The sequence below is a fragment of the Ptychodera flava genome, chromosome 5 (assembly GCF_041260155.1).
Source record: "Ptychodera flava strain L36383 chromosome 5, AS_Pfla_20210202, whole genome shotgun sequence".
NCBI lineage: Eukaryota > Metazoa > Hemichordata > Enteropneusta > Ptychoderidae > Ptychodera > Ptychodera flava.
This window is the reverse complement of record NC_091932.1, coordinates 38,154,385-38,169,749: the sequence shown is the minus strand read 5'-3', so window position 1 is coordinate 38,169,749 and position 15,365 is coordinate 38,154,385. Positions and strand designations below refer to the sequence as shown.

Here is a 15,365-nt window from a genome sequence, read left to right as displayed (position 1 = left end):
CTTAAACAATAAAAGGTGACCAACGATGTTTGACTACAGCATTTCAAGTTCTAGTAAAAGGTTAAATATTTGCCAGAAAACAAGATATACCGGGATCTACTGCACTGAAAGTATCTGTTAAACAAACTCTTAAATGTACAATCTGGTTAACTTGTAAATGTAAATGTTATATCTGCTGCTCATTTTCTTCAACAGGTGGTATACTCACCTTTATCTTCGATATTGGGAGACCAGTCAGAAGAGTTACACGAGAGGTACCACCATAGGAACACGTATGGCCCTGGACATCAACAATGGATATCACACAACCATTGTCTTACATGGACGGATCAATTTTTCTGATGTATATTTACAGTGAAAATAACGAACATGTTACGGGATTGTATTTGCAATTCGGGCTTAGCTCGCCTCAAATAGAGCATCTAATTCCATAAACAGAACCGGCATTTGAAAACTGGCCGCTGTAAACTCTAGCATTCTTCGAAATACTTACAAATAAGTACAACTGCGGGAATCACAAACGCCAATTATAAGTGCATCATTCAAGAAACATGGATATCTACTACTAGAAATCACCGGTTATCTCTGAAGTAACAGTTCTAGTTAAATCGATTTCTTTTATCTTAAAGAAACTTAGACTGTGTTAAGATTTTTTTACTGCGTTAGTAAAACCTGTCCATCAATAACTGTATCCGTGTCAATCATCAACCATCTCAGGCTTTTCAAACTTGAGCGTGGTACTTATAAGGTTGTGTAAGGCAAGACTTGCTATTACGTGGTTGTGGTTTATGACGAAGCCAAAATGGTCTCTTTAGTTCATGATTCCGAACTTGTGCGTTATGGTTTGGTCGTCTAAGTTGTCTGATGAAATACTGCACTTTTTTACCGATACTTGAGCAGTGCTCATGGATTGTAAATGAATATGCAGCTTTTTATTTGTGATGGACAAAGATTACACGTTTGTTTATTTTAGAGTAAAGCAGCAGGACGCATCGTAAACCATCAGTCCTCGATGTTTTCCCACAGACAAAGGAACATAGCAAAGATTATTGATAGGTCTTATCAACTTTGCAAAGTCAAACATTATGTCCTCCACTGGAATAGCACGACATTAACTGTAGTTTAGTAGTTCAATGGGAATTTTCCCCTGCGTGTGGAAATGGGTACACGGACATGATAGTAAGTTCGAAATCACTCCTTCCCATATACCAGCGGAATTTGATTGCTAAGCAAATTGATGACCAATGTGTTTTTAACTATAAATTAAGTTTGAAGATGTTCCAAGATGACATATACGAACTGTGGACAAATGTTTGATCCAAAACGAAGTCGGCTGCATGTTTGTGACTGTTCCTGGCCTCCTTTTTTCCCAGCGTTGGAGATCGTATAAAGGGAATGTGGAATATTGACATACTGAGAACATACAGACTGTTTTAGGCTGGCTTTGGATTTGAAAATTATTTGTTAGATATTGAAAAGTTAAGCTATCGGAAATGGCTGTCAAAACTTAGAATTTCTGGTCACACCTTATAGATAGAATAGGAAGAAGGTCAAAGACTCCTGCTAACGAATTTCACTGTGTCACGGAATACCAAAAAATACAATGCTTATCATGACATCCTTTTTTTCTTCCATAATTTTTATGACTGAAGTTTGACTGATTGAAAGATGAACTACGTCTTGTAAAATGGATTTCTAATACTTTACTTTCTCTCATTTGTCAATGTGACTTGCTATTGTCCGGGAAAAATCAGGAGTTTCATTCGACAACATCGATATTGTAATAAATATTTCCCTATGAAGAAAAATAAAAAATTTTATCCTCGAAAAACTAAGACGGTGAAAATTGTCTTACACTAGGATTTTTAAAATGAAACCACACCATTGGTAGATTTGAAAAGACTTGTAAAAGTTTGAGAGCCCGAATATCTGTCCCCGAGGCGCATTCTACCTTAAGTATAATTACTACAAAATTTATCACCCACATTACTTCTAGGATTGTTGGTGTACAGTCTCGTGATTGTGTCCCGATTTTCTGCATGTGAGCCACGAAATCTGACATCAACAGGTCATCGGAGGTTTCTAAGTCCAGCTACATAGGGCGAATTTCGAAATTTGGTCTAAATACACTTCTTCAATGTTGATGAAACTACAAAAAGAGGGTTAACGACTGCTTTATGTCCATTTTTAAAGAAATATAAGAGCTGAGTATAATGGATTGTCTTAAACAGATAATTCCTTGAAAACAATGTTTATTTTGTCTTCCCATCCCCCGAATAAGATGGCTTCAACTGAATCTGCAAAAGCTGCCATTGTTCACCAAAAGGCAGCACAAACAGTCATAATCTCGGTTACCTAGACTGCGCTGCTTGGCTCTTATTTGGAGGGGCGGCCGAATGAGAGCCCGCACATAAGTCTGGGTAACCTAGGCTAAAGCAATCCCAGCGAGCAAAGTACTGTCATTTTCACGTCGAGAACAACTAATTATACTGTCGTGTTTGCCGCGTCATTTAAAGGAGTGCTGTTTTACTCAAATCGAGTCAGATTTGTGTCCGGGGCAAAAGAGGATGTTGCTGACAAGGACGATGTTGACGCCGACGACGATCAATGGGGACATATTTTGAAAATCCTTTTCCGGCTCCAGTGCTTGTTGAGAGTGGCATGCATATGGTGAATTTTAATTCGTTCAACGTTTTACAAGACATATAAACAATTACAGAGGACACAGAGGGCGTTTCACCAGTGAACATATGAAAAAACATCGGCTCCCTGTTTATCTAGAATTTCAGATTCAGCTCAAAGAAAATATCGACAATTTTGCATGACAACTTTATCAACACCTCGGGAGTGGACTGACAAAAAAGGTGCAAGTATGGGCTTTAGTATGCAGCAGTCGCGGTATAGAATTGGTTGCTTCCTACAACCGTCGTCGAAACCAAGGCCTGCCACGTTGGCTTCATTATACATGCAGTACCTCCTGTTATGAGGTTCATAGTTCTATTGCTACTGGTCATGTGTGGTGACGAATCCGAGCAAACAGACGAAACTGACCTACGCTGGTATTACAAGCGGCAGTGAGTCTACGGACTCAATACGTTTAAGAAGTGAAAATGTGTCCGGTAATACAGCTCATAGTGGTGAAAGTGATGCGCCATGTACGTCAATGCTGAAAGAAATGAAACAACTCAACGGGAAAACGGATGATTTGTCGAGAACACTCAACATCAAACTTGACCATCTCAATACAGAAATACAAAAGTTTGGCGGACAGGTAAAGAAGCAAATGAGAGGATTAGTAGTGTGGAAGTAAAAAATAGACAGTTGAGAGATCAAGTTGATAAGCTAGAAATGGAATTGGAAAAACAGCGTGGTCAGTCGAAGACAGATAATTTAATGTTCTATGGCATGGAACAAAGTAAACATGAATCTTGGGAACAATCAGAAGAAAAAGGGCAGGACTAATTAAGAATACTTTAGACAGAGAAGAAAATATAGCACTCGCTAGAGCTCATGCACAATATGGATCCAAAGCCAAACCACAACCAATTATTGCCAAGTTCAGTCGATAAAAAGACAAAGTCAAAGTGTTAAAGGCATGGAGGTAAAAAAGAACATGACTGATAGCGGAGTGAGAGTTGGGAAGATTTTTCAGATATGGTGAAAGAGAAACGTCGGAAAATGTGGCCAACAATGAATGAAGCTATAAAGGAGGGGAAATTAGCAACGATGATATATGACAAGTTCATAATAGAAGGAGACATCTACATTTATGATGACGCAGTACAAGATGTTGTAAGAATAAGTCAAAGATAGGGATGTGGCCGAAGCAGGGAAGACATCGACAGCGAACATCAAAGTACTCGTATTGATAACTATGAATTAAATTTGAACTCTCTTAATGACAATCATAATTATAAGGTTAATCTTGGTGTCGATGAAAGTAGGGATTTTTAGTTTTTAGGTTTAATGTCCAGAAGCACTGCATCAAATTTCATGAATGTGGTACAGGTGATGATCTGTCAGTGTTAGGATGAAAAAATGTTTGGCAACATCTACTACGGCCCAGACTGATTTTACGTTTCCACTACCTTTGAACTCACTCTCGGCCATTACGCCACATCTGTATTGTAGTAGTTTTAATCGCGGACCCAATTACTGAACAGGACTCTTTCCTCGCTCTCCGAGAACTTGTAATCTAAGTATCAATAACAAGTGGGTACTGTGTCATCAACTTGTTGAGAGTGGCATGTACATGGTCAATTTTAATTCGTGTTATAGTTTACGAGATACATACAGAATTTTACGGGCATTTGGAAAGGCGTATGATTTGTACAAAGACACATTTATGCAAGGGACTGAAATTGAAACCAAATAGTCTATAATCTGATGTAATGTTGTTATGTTCAATGGTACAGATATTTGCCTAGCAGGAAAATTAAACTTAATTCTCTGACAGCAGTATTGGTTTCCTCTGTAATAGTATTCTGGCCACCCGATCTCATAAACATTACTTTTTGAGTCATTTAAGACGATTTACTTCATTTAGTATTGTTTGTTTATTGGTATCATATTAGCATTTGACATTTAATACTTTGGTGAGAGCGGATATTAGATGATTCAAATCTTTATGTCAAACTTGTTTTTCAACGGGACTTGGAGCACGGTTTACCCTGAAAACTGTTCTTGAATTTCCTCTCTGTCGACAACTGAATAATGTGAATCTAGAGAAAATAAGACACCCCTCTAAACCGAGACCTACCATAAATCAGATTGTAAAATGATCAAAGTACCAGATTTGTGTACAGGGAAACAAAAACATAGCTGACTAGACAAATGCGAGTGAATAGTTTAATTGCTTGAATTGGTTAAATGATCAACAGACGGACACAAATGGACAATTTCGACCTTCCCTTCCCTTTTGTTCAGTGCATCAATTGTCTCCCTTGCCACACAGTAAAAATTATCCTGATCATGTATGCAACCTTTTCAAAAGACCATGGGTCCATTCATTTGACTGACAACGCTTATCTTTTTTTCTATTGTGATTATTTTCCATTAATCACTCCGCTAATAAAGGCAATTCAAAGTTGCTGTCTTTTATTGCTTTGTGTTTCTATTTTCTCTACCCGAGGGTTATTGCAAAAGCTATTAAAGTGCTACTGAATTGAAGCTGTTATTTTCGTTCTGCTGGGGTTTCCAAACTTACGACAGATCACGTACAGGGAACATACAGGGTCGATCAGATCAGTTGCAAAATCATTGCTCAGGTATGTTAACAAAGAATCGCCAGCGTCTTCAAACATTTCGGTGAATTTGTTGTTGTGGATATCACAGACAACTTGTAAAATGGTTGATGGGAACAAATTAGCTAATGCAGAATTGACGTTCTCTTGGCTGAATTGAAATTGTGTTTCTTCTTACGTTTACGTTTTTTATTTCCATGTATATCGGTCTTCTAGGATTCTGCCTTCTGTATGGTCAAATTCCAAACACAGGTATCTTCAATATATGAATATCTTCCATATCTTTGTTACTTCGAGTATGATGTGCCTCTTGTCAAAGAGTATTATATCTTATTTCAGCACTGTGGAGGCCTTCCTCCTCGGTCTGTATCTAATTGGAGTGAACATTAGCCATGATGAACCATTGATAATTTCCAGAGTGATTTAGAGATTGTCACGGCGATTATACAAGTACTTAAGTACTCAATCAAGGCAATAGGAAGACGCACACTACGGGGCAAGCTTATAGGGTCGACTATCAATAACGCACAGAACAGAACACCGCTAACGATATATTGCCAGAGGTAACATAAGTCATGGCGTGTAAAAACAGAGAAGCCCTCCTAACAGGACAGAGAGGTCGGGCGATAATGTAGACTATATGTTAACACATATCTAAAAGCCATAGACTAACTATACATCTTTCCTATCCAATAACAGAATCAACCATGCCCAAAGTCGGATCGAGTCACAATGGCGCGGGATAGCTGTGGTTGCTGGTGGAATATTGGTCAATATCACTCAGGGTAATACGTTTGGTATGTATCATACTTCACCGTTAATCAAAGTCAAATAGCGTGTTCAAGAGAATCTTGACGTGACAAGGAACCATGAACTGAACATTCGCGATCTCATTCCCTTGTGTAGGTCTGTTTCTGCTTACAGTCACTTCATTTGGACATTACTGTTCAATATCATGGATTGATATGACTGTTGATTTTTAATAAGTTACATTTTCCTTGTAATTCATGCAGGAAATATTTCGCCGTACTTGACCTCGTACATCAGAAAACGAAGTAAACCAACAGATCTTACATACGAGGTGAGATATATTGTCTTGTTTACCATAGCAATAGTTGGTTCGTCTGGCTAAGTTGAGGCATAATCAAGCTTTAGGCTACACTGTTATGGATATGTGCCTGCCAATGTTTTGTAGAAATCCATTTATTATTTACGCCATTTATTACGCTATGGCTCTCACCGTAGGGTCTCTCATCAATCAATCGTGACGTTAGACTGAGTGTTTGGATCAACTGTTGTTTCCTTTTACTGTCATATTAAAATTGTCAATTTCCTGCTTTGATTGACTTTATAAATCTCGTACATACCACGTAGAAAATTCTTATATTATATGTGGGTGATGCAATTCCAGATCACGTTCGTGCGAATTTGCGAATTGCACCATACAGTTACGCATAAGCAACATTTCAGGAATGCCTGAATGCTTCTAAGTTGCATATTCGTTCTTTTTCGTGTTCTGATATTGTCATGTTGTCAGAACTGTGGCTCACTGTAGATATTCTTGTTCCATAACATAGCTTCTGGATCGAAACAACATGGTACAACCTTTTGCTTGAAGAACTACGCCACATACTATTTCGGTCACATAACAGCAGCTTTCAAGAGATAGAGTGCTTTTTAGGACTAGATCCAATGTACAATACTCGGTACCGATCCTTTCTATGCAATTACAATTTCCGATTTTTTGACGTGCAGGAAAGCAGCTAAACGGTTGGAAAAATAATGCAGATGGTGATAAGGCAATTTAACTCTGAAACAAAGTGTTTGAATAAGCAGAGAAGCCGCTAGTCACACTCCAAAAAAACACCGGGAACCTCGACCACCCTTGTCAGGCAATTTGTTTTTTGACCCTCACATAAAACATAGTCAGGATTTACGGTTTATTTTACTGCTCTGGAACTTATTCAATTAATCACGCGGAAATGTGACCACTGGTCCGATATAACCATAAAAAACTGAAAATGGCAATGTGAATCTTTGCAATGACCATCGATTCGAACAAAAACTAATATATATGTATTAGTCGTTTACGCCACAATTTTTTACATTTTCAGATGGCAACATGGATATTTGTAGCATATGTATCGATGCTTGGATCTTGTATGTATTTCGGTGGTCTATTTCACAGGAAGATCGGAGCTCGCCTGACAGTGTCTATTGCCAGTATCACTTACAGGTATTAACACTAAGAAAAGCGGTCGGCTAATATGATAACTTCAATTGAGTTCACTCCTACGAAATTCAATAAAAATATCAACTAAACGCTTAGAGGGAAGAGGGATAACGTGTAGCCTCTCGAAGCTTTGCACTAACAGGTCAGCCGAATTTCGTTATCTTAGTAAATCATTTCCAAACAGCCAATAAGGTAGAGAATGCCCTAGTTGCCGAATACTTAAGTTGTTGTAAATGTTGACAATTTATTGGTCAAATACAACTTTCAAACCAGCTGCACTGTATCACAAAAATGGCGCCGCTTTCCCTTCTTTGGAAGTAATAAGCAAGCTTTGATAGCAAGGCCACATTTCATCACGTAATAAAACGTAACTATCCGTCTGCTACGGTCCTATGAAAATATTCGATTGCATGCACCTGGGCTATAACAATAGATAACTTTTGCACACCACTCATGCAGATATCATTTCGCAGCTGTTTCGTGTTGCAATCAATAGAATCTGTAAAGCACAGCCTTTTTGCAAGGCGCTACTTGGTTCTTGGTACTGAAACAAACGACTTAAGTACACCTCACGACAGGCTGAAACTCCTGGCCATTTTAGCTGGGTTATTGAACCAATCTTTTTGAGGTTGGGGATTTGGCCGAGCGGTTTTGTCTGTGGCTTCTCTGCTAGGTGACTAGGTACCGTACGTTGTGAGTTCGAACCCGAGTGAAACCACCATATTTATTATAGTGTAATTATATTATAGGTGACCGATTAGCACGGCGGCACCGATATATCATGCACGATCAGACCCTCTTACACTGCTACGTCGATTTCGTTTATATTTTATGACATTTTAGCTAACGCATTCACATACGTGAGCTACTGTCGCAGCGATGTCTGTCCGTCTGTCTGTGCGGCCGATATCTCATAAACGGCTCATCATCTCAGAATCAAATCAGGTCCATAGATTCAGTTTGCTAATGGCAGGAACTAATTAGTGGTTTATGGGTGCGGCCTTCTTACTTTTTGCTCATTTGCATAATTAATTCTTTAAGAAAAACCGATATACATTTAGAACTACTGCACACTGTTTGATGAGATTTGCTACAAATGTTGATCACACCAAGATATATCAGTCGTGAATGGTATTAAGGGGTGACATGAAAGAATAATTGCTAATTTGCATGTTTAATGAACTTTCCTAATTAGGGATATATCTGAATTGACTTGATCAAAATTGACGAAACTTGGCATGTATATTGAAGATACATGATTTAACATTATTGAAAGTCATTAAGCATTTTTACTTCAGGCAATTCCTAATTTGCATATTTAATGAACTTTCCTTATTAGGGATATATACCTGGATTTACTAGAGAGAAGTTGGTGAAACATGCTATGTACTTTGATGATACTGTGTCTAATTAGGGATATACATCTACTAGAAAAAGTTGATGAAACTTGCCATGTACGTCAAAGATACTGTGATATAACATTATTGAAATTCACTAAGCATTTGTACTTCAAGAAATGCCTAATTTAAATATTTAATGAATTTTTCTAATTAGGGGCATATACCTAAATTGAATCGACCAAAGTTGACGAAACTTGCTACATATATTGAAATTGTATAGTACAACATTATTGAAGGTCAATAAGCACTTTTACTAGTTCGCTATAGACGGTCATTTTCTATTTTCAAATCGAACCAGATATGTACCGCTCATTTTTAGCTTACTTGTTCACACGTTGGCTAATGTCATAGCGATGTCTGTCTGTCTGTCCGTGTGTGTGTGTGTGTGTGTGTGTGTGTGTGTGTGTGTGTGTGCCTTTCTGTCTGTCTGTTTACACGATAACTCAAAATGCCTGAAAAGATTCAAGTCAGATTTGGTAAACAGGTACTATATGCTACTTACAAAACTGATAAGATTTTGGTTATTGTGGCTTGCATATTAATGACGTTATGCAATATCATTTTTTTCCGTACAATGGTTTCCCTATGGAGACGGTAATGACAGTGTAGACATATATCAAGAAATACTGCACAAAATTTCATTAAACTTTTCACAGATGACAATCTCAGAACATTATGATGATACTGTGAGTGTCATGTCAATTATCTGCTCATTTGCATATTTAATGAACTTTTGTTATTAGTGACATAACTCTGAAATTCCTGCACCAAACTTGATGATGCGTGCAACAAATATTGATCTGATATATATCTAATTATACTTAGAAGCATTGGGTAGTGTCAAGTTAATAAATAGCTCATTTGCATATTTTATGAAGTTTTATAATTAATCATATAACTCCGATATAACTGCACCAAATTTGATGAATTCTGCTGCAGATACTGATCTGACAGATATCTTATTTTGGTGTAAAGCATTTAGTTGTGCGGAGTTAAGGGTTCATTTGCATATTTAATGAACTTTGTAATTAGTGATATTACTCCAAAATTACAGCATTACATTTGATGAAACTTGCTACAGATATTGATCTGATAAATATTTAATTGTACTGAGAAGCATTGGGCATGTCAAGTTAATAATTAGCTCATTTACATATTAAATAAAGTTTTGTAATTAGTGATTTAACTCTGAGAGTACTGTGCGAAAGTTGATGAAACCTGCTACATATAATGATATAACAGATATCTGATTGTTCTTATTACACGCCTCACACGGGTGTCGATTATATTGATATGAATTGGGTTTATTGACAGGAATATTGAAAAACATAATACAATAAATCCTCGTCAGAGATAGTTACTCTGGCAGTAGACCGTATACACGTCTAGTCTTATCAGTAGTCTGTCTGCCACTCCGCATCGTGTGCTCAATTGAACTGCTGTCAGAATATACAATGTCTGTCTTTGTTCTTGTGTTTTGGTTAGTGATTATCCTGAGGTCTGCAAATGTTGCGTAACATCTCCTTGCTCGTTGTTTTGTCACTTTAAAATGAGACAGGTCAAAGGTACAATTGTTTTACACAACTTCATAACAGTCAAAAAGTATGCAGTAATTCATGTCATACTGTATTATTTCATGCGTCCAATAGTGTTCGAGTCATCAGCAGTAAATTTCAATGCTTGATAACTAAGCTTGTAATTGTGTCAAACTCAAAATCTGTACAAGTCATTTGCGTACGGATAGTTTTCAATCGGATTCGAACCCACAACATACGGCATCAGTCGCCTAGCTGAGAGGCCTGAGACAGAACCAGTCGGCTAAATCTCCACTCCCAAAAAAGAGTGGTTCAATAGCCGGCTAAGTTGTTACATTTTTCTGACTGAGACCTTTCAACACGTTGTAGAGTTCGTGAAGCACTCACGCACGCATGCTCACTATCATACATCGCACATACACACTTTATCGCAGCGAAGAAACGAATTTCATCGCTTTAACTGGGCGAACGATAACCTCGGGGACAATTCTGTCCACCAGCAGTGTTACCGACCCAGGATAGAAAATACGGATAGTTTTCAATCGGATTCGAACCCACAACATACGGCATCAGTCGCCTAGCTGAGAGGCCTGAGACAGAACCAGTCGGCTAAATCTCCACTCCACGTATAACACGTCATTCCTTCCATTCAGGGTCACATTAGCAGGTCAATTTGTTCTGTTGAGTAAATCCTAAAATTTTCTAGTCTGTTTACTGGATATCCAACATTCTGTGAAGCGTACAACTATTAATGAACCAGTTGTAAAACACGTGAGCACATTCAGTTCATATCTGGTTGTGTGTTACATACGTGCGTGTACAGTGCAGTGTAGATTGTGTGTAAATATATTCAGTATAGAGATTCAGGGCCTATCATGCCGGACGATGTTCACTGGCTTCAAACTCAGTTTTCTTTTTTCTTGTTCTTTTTGTTTTCTATAGCTACAAATTCACTGGCATTGCCCAACTACAAAACAATAGCAAAAATGTACCCATAATAGTCTCAAGCAAACTGTCCGTGTTCACACACGTGAGCTAATGTCATTGCGATGTCTGTCTGTTTGTTCTTGTGTGTGTGCGTGTGTGTTAGCCTGTCTCTGTTTACACAATAACTCAAAACAGCTGAACGGATTCAACTCAGACTTTGTAGAGAGGTACAATGTGCTAATTGCAACAACTGATTAGATTTTAGTCAGTGTGGCTTGCATATTAATGAAGTTATGACATATCATAAATTTTTCACAGATGACAATCTCAAAACCTTTTGATGATACTGTGAGTGTCATGTCAATATCTGCTCAATTGTATATTTAATGAACTTCTGTAATTAAAGACATAACTCCGAAATTCGTGCACCAAATTTGATGATACCTGCTACAAATATTGATCTGATAGATATCTAACTGTGCTGAGGAGCATTGGGCAGCGTCAAGTTAATAAACAGCTCTTTGCATATTTAATGAAGATTTAATTTTAAGTCATATAACTCTGAAATAACGGCATCAAATATGATGAAATGTGCTGCAGATACTGATCCGACAAAGATCTGACAGTGTTGTAAAGCATTTAGTAGTTTAGGGTTACTTTATGGTTCATTTTCATATTTAATGAACTTTTTCATGAGTAATATAACTCTGAATTATTGCACTAAATTCGGTGAAACCTGCTACAGATATTGATCTGATAAATATCTAATTGTCGCGTGAAGCACTGAGCAGTGTCAAGTTAATAAATAGCTCATTTGCATATTAAATGAAGATTTGTAATTAGTCATATAATTCCGAAATACTGCACCATATTTTATGAAATCTCCTACGGGTACTTGTCCGACAGATATCTGACTGTATTGTTAATCATTTAATAGTTACAAGTTAATCATGAGTTCATTTTGCATATTTAATGACTTTTTTAATGAGTGATATAATTCTAAAATCATGGCACCAAATAAAGTGAAACCTGCTACAGATATTGATCTGATAAATATCGCATTGTCACGTGAAGCACTGTGCAGTGTGAAGTTAATGATTGTAGTGTGAAGTTAATGATTTATTTGCATATTTTATGAAGTTTTGTAATTAGTCATATAATTCCGAAATAATTGCACCAAATTTGATGACGCGTGCTACAGATGTTGATCTGCTAGTTAACTAAATGTTCCACGAAGAATTGAACAGAGTCAAGTTAATTAACAGCTCATTTGCATATTAAATGACTTGTATCATTAGCGTTTTATAATTAGAAAGTTGATGGAATCTGCTACATACAATGATCTGACAGATATCTTATTGTTCTATGTTCACATCTGTTTATTCCATTAGAACCGTTATCCCTGGTTGTTGCATTTGGCTGGACAAGTAGGCCTGGTTGTTGCATTTGGCTGGACAAATTGGCCTGGTTGTTGCATTTGGCTGGACAAATTGGCCTGGTTGTTGCATTTGGCTGGACAAATTGGCCTGGTTGTTGCATTTGGCTGGACAATTACTTCCGTCGTCTATGACCGTAGCTCCGACTTTTATCTTCAAATTAAAACATTATGTTAATTCCACAATTACAGTACTGGCATCATCCTCACCTATTTCAGCATCAAACATTCATTTTACCTGGTAATTGTCACATACGGAATACTGCCTGGACTAGGTTGCGCATTGGCTTATGCGGCAATACTCGCGTGTGGAATGAAGGTAAGAGATGTGAGGGTGCCTTTGTGTCTCGAATGACTGCACAGTGTAGGAACATTAACGCAACCATATCAACACATTTGAAAGCTTTGGCCAGTGTACGGTATCCCAATTACTGAGTGAGAAACAGTAATACTCATTTTTTCTATTAGTTTAAAAATGGAGCTGAGTTCGAGACGTTGAGTTTGGACAAGGTCGGCCACCTCGAAGTTCCGTAGAAAAATTACATGTACAAGCAATTGACAAACACCCGCGGACTTCTATCGGACTACTATGATATTAAATAGTGACCTGTTTTTTTCCTCACGAAAATATGAATACATCATACTATTACGCTTTTTTCTTTCAGTGGTTCCCGAATAACAAATCTGTTGTTAGCGGTTCACTAATCGCAGGAGTCAGCGTTGGCATTCTTATATTCAATCAAATACAGACAGCCTTAATAAATCCAAATAATCTGCAGCCAAAAGGAACACGTTCACACAAGTAAGTCACGCATGAGGGTGCAAATCTACTTTTCCTTATACAAAAACGAACTTTTATAAGCTTTTATTTTCTAAAAATACTTCAAAATTCGATTGAGAACGATTATTTTATACAATATTGCATGTTCCAAATAACATACCATTCTTGATTGCTGGCAGATATTTTGATCAAGAAGAAATATTAGACAGAACACCAACATGTTTTTTAATAATGGGAGCTTGCTATATCGTTCTCCAGCTCATAGGAGTAATTCTAATGGGCGACCCTAAAGTTGATGAGGTAAGAATAAATTAATGAAATCTGGATAGATTTATCAAATCCATTTAGTGTAGAAATATTGCATCTGCGTACACTGTGTGAAATATAATCACATGCCTGTTGAGACTATCCTTCAAGATCATTGGTTTGACGACAGAAAGCGGCTAATTATAATCGACAAAACTACGAAACGGCGAAATAGCGAAATGACGAAATAAAAAAGGTGTAAACTGAGAAATTAAAGCAAAACTATTCTTTATACGATGTCAATAACCAACGTCGTCCCTTACAATATAAGTAGAACTTCAATATTATTGAACGCCATCTTGAATATAGAGCACCTTGCCGGGTAGAGATTTTATAGCCAATTTCTGTTTAAACGAGACTCTGGCTAGTTCCCTACCTGCATGTCTCCCGACAATGCTATGCGAAGTGATATGTATCTAATTTGTTGATATCATAAGTTTAGATTATTGAATGCTTATATTATATTTCATGTATATGAATTGATTTTCGATCCTGTATGAGCAAAAAAAACTAAAATTAACTGTACTGTAGGCGGTTAAGAATGTTTAGCTTTAATTTTCGTCTTATTATATTATTTCAGACAAGTTCGTGTTTTCTTAGGGAAAAATATAAACTTTGACCGACAAAAGGAAAATGGCAATAACGGATGGCATATTACATCGAAATCTCGCACCCCATGTCACGACGGTGTTCACTGCCTGCAGGGAGGGGAAGGCAGCTCCTAGTCCAAAATGCCAAACCCAATCTCCAGGTCAAAGCCTGATAGCCCTTGCACGAGACTGTCAGGTTGCGCCTGGGATACGCCTGTCTACCGTACGATGTCTCAAACTGTTCCTTTCAGTTTCTTTCACATTAGCATTCAACATCAACGTTGAACCTTTGCATAAATCTGCATGGACAATCAGTTCCAATTTGCCGCCTTGGGTACGCCTGACTATCGCACAATGTCTCAAACTGCTCCTGTTCAGTTTCTTTCTATTGCAGTTTCTTTATTCTTTATTAATGTATGAATGTCTTTTTTTCAGTTTCTTTGCTCCTTCATTTGACCATTTCGCCGTTTCGCGATTTCGTCGATTATAATTAGCAAACAAAACTGATGTCATTTGACAGCGACTGTTATTGCTCTACGTCTAGGGCGTCCATTCATTATGATGTATCATTAAACAACTTAAATAAGGTCGTTCAATTCCAATACAGTATTTCAAACCAATCTGTTACATGTCTGTCATCGACTTTTTGCATCAAAATATGATCTTTGAGCACGGCACTTGAACGTCTTAACGGTATCACTATCGATAAACTTTGAAAATATTTTTTCATTCTGACATTCGTCATTCATATTTCCCCACAAGAGCGTTCCAATACACCCGGAACTTCAACATGAAGAGCAATATATACTGTCCGAAGAGAAAAGCAAAGAGAAAGACATCAGCGAGGATAATTTGAAACCGAGTTTGGCGATTCGCGAGAGAGTATTCTGGATAATATGGTTTACGTTATATTTT

The 15,365-nt window shown here is 37.4% G+C and overlaps 1 long non-coding RNA gene across 2 annotated transcripts; it reads left to right on the top strand.

Annotated features, from left to right (window-relative positions):
* The first annotated feature begins 5,130 nt into the window (after positions 1 to 5,130).
* Positions 5,131 to 13,070, top strand: LOC139132611 (uncharacterized). Of its 2 annotated transcripts, none has more exons than XR_011552373.1 (5): positions 5,131 to 5,267; positions 5,943 to 6,040; positions 6,257 to 6,324; positions 7,358 to 7,479; positions 12,966 to 13,070. It is a non-coding gene; the product is annotated as an uncharacterized lncRNA (long non-coding RNA). The 2 variants fall into 2 exon arrangements; XR_011552374.1 differs by lacking the exon at positions 5,131 to 5,267 and adding an exon at positions 5,458 to 5,495.
* Positions 13,071 to 15,365: the final 2,295 nt, after the last annotated feature.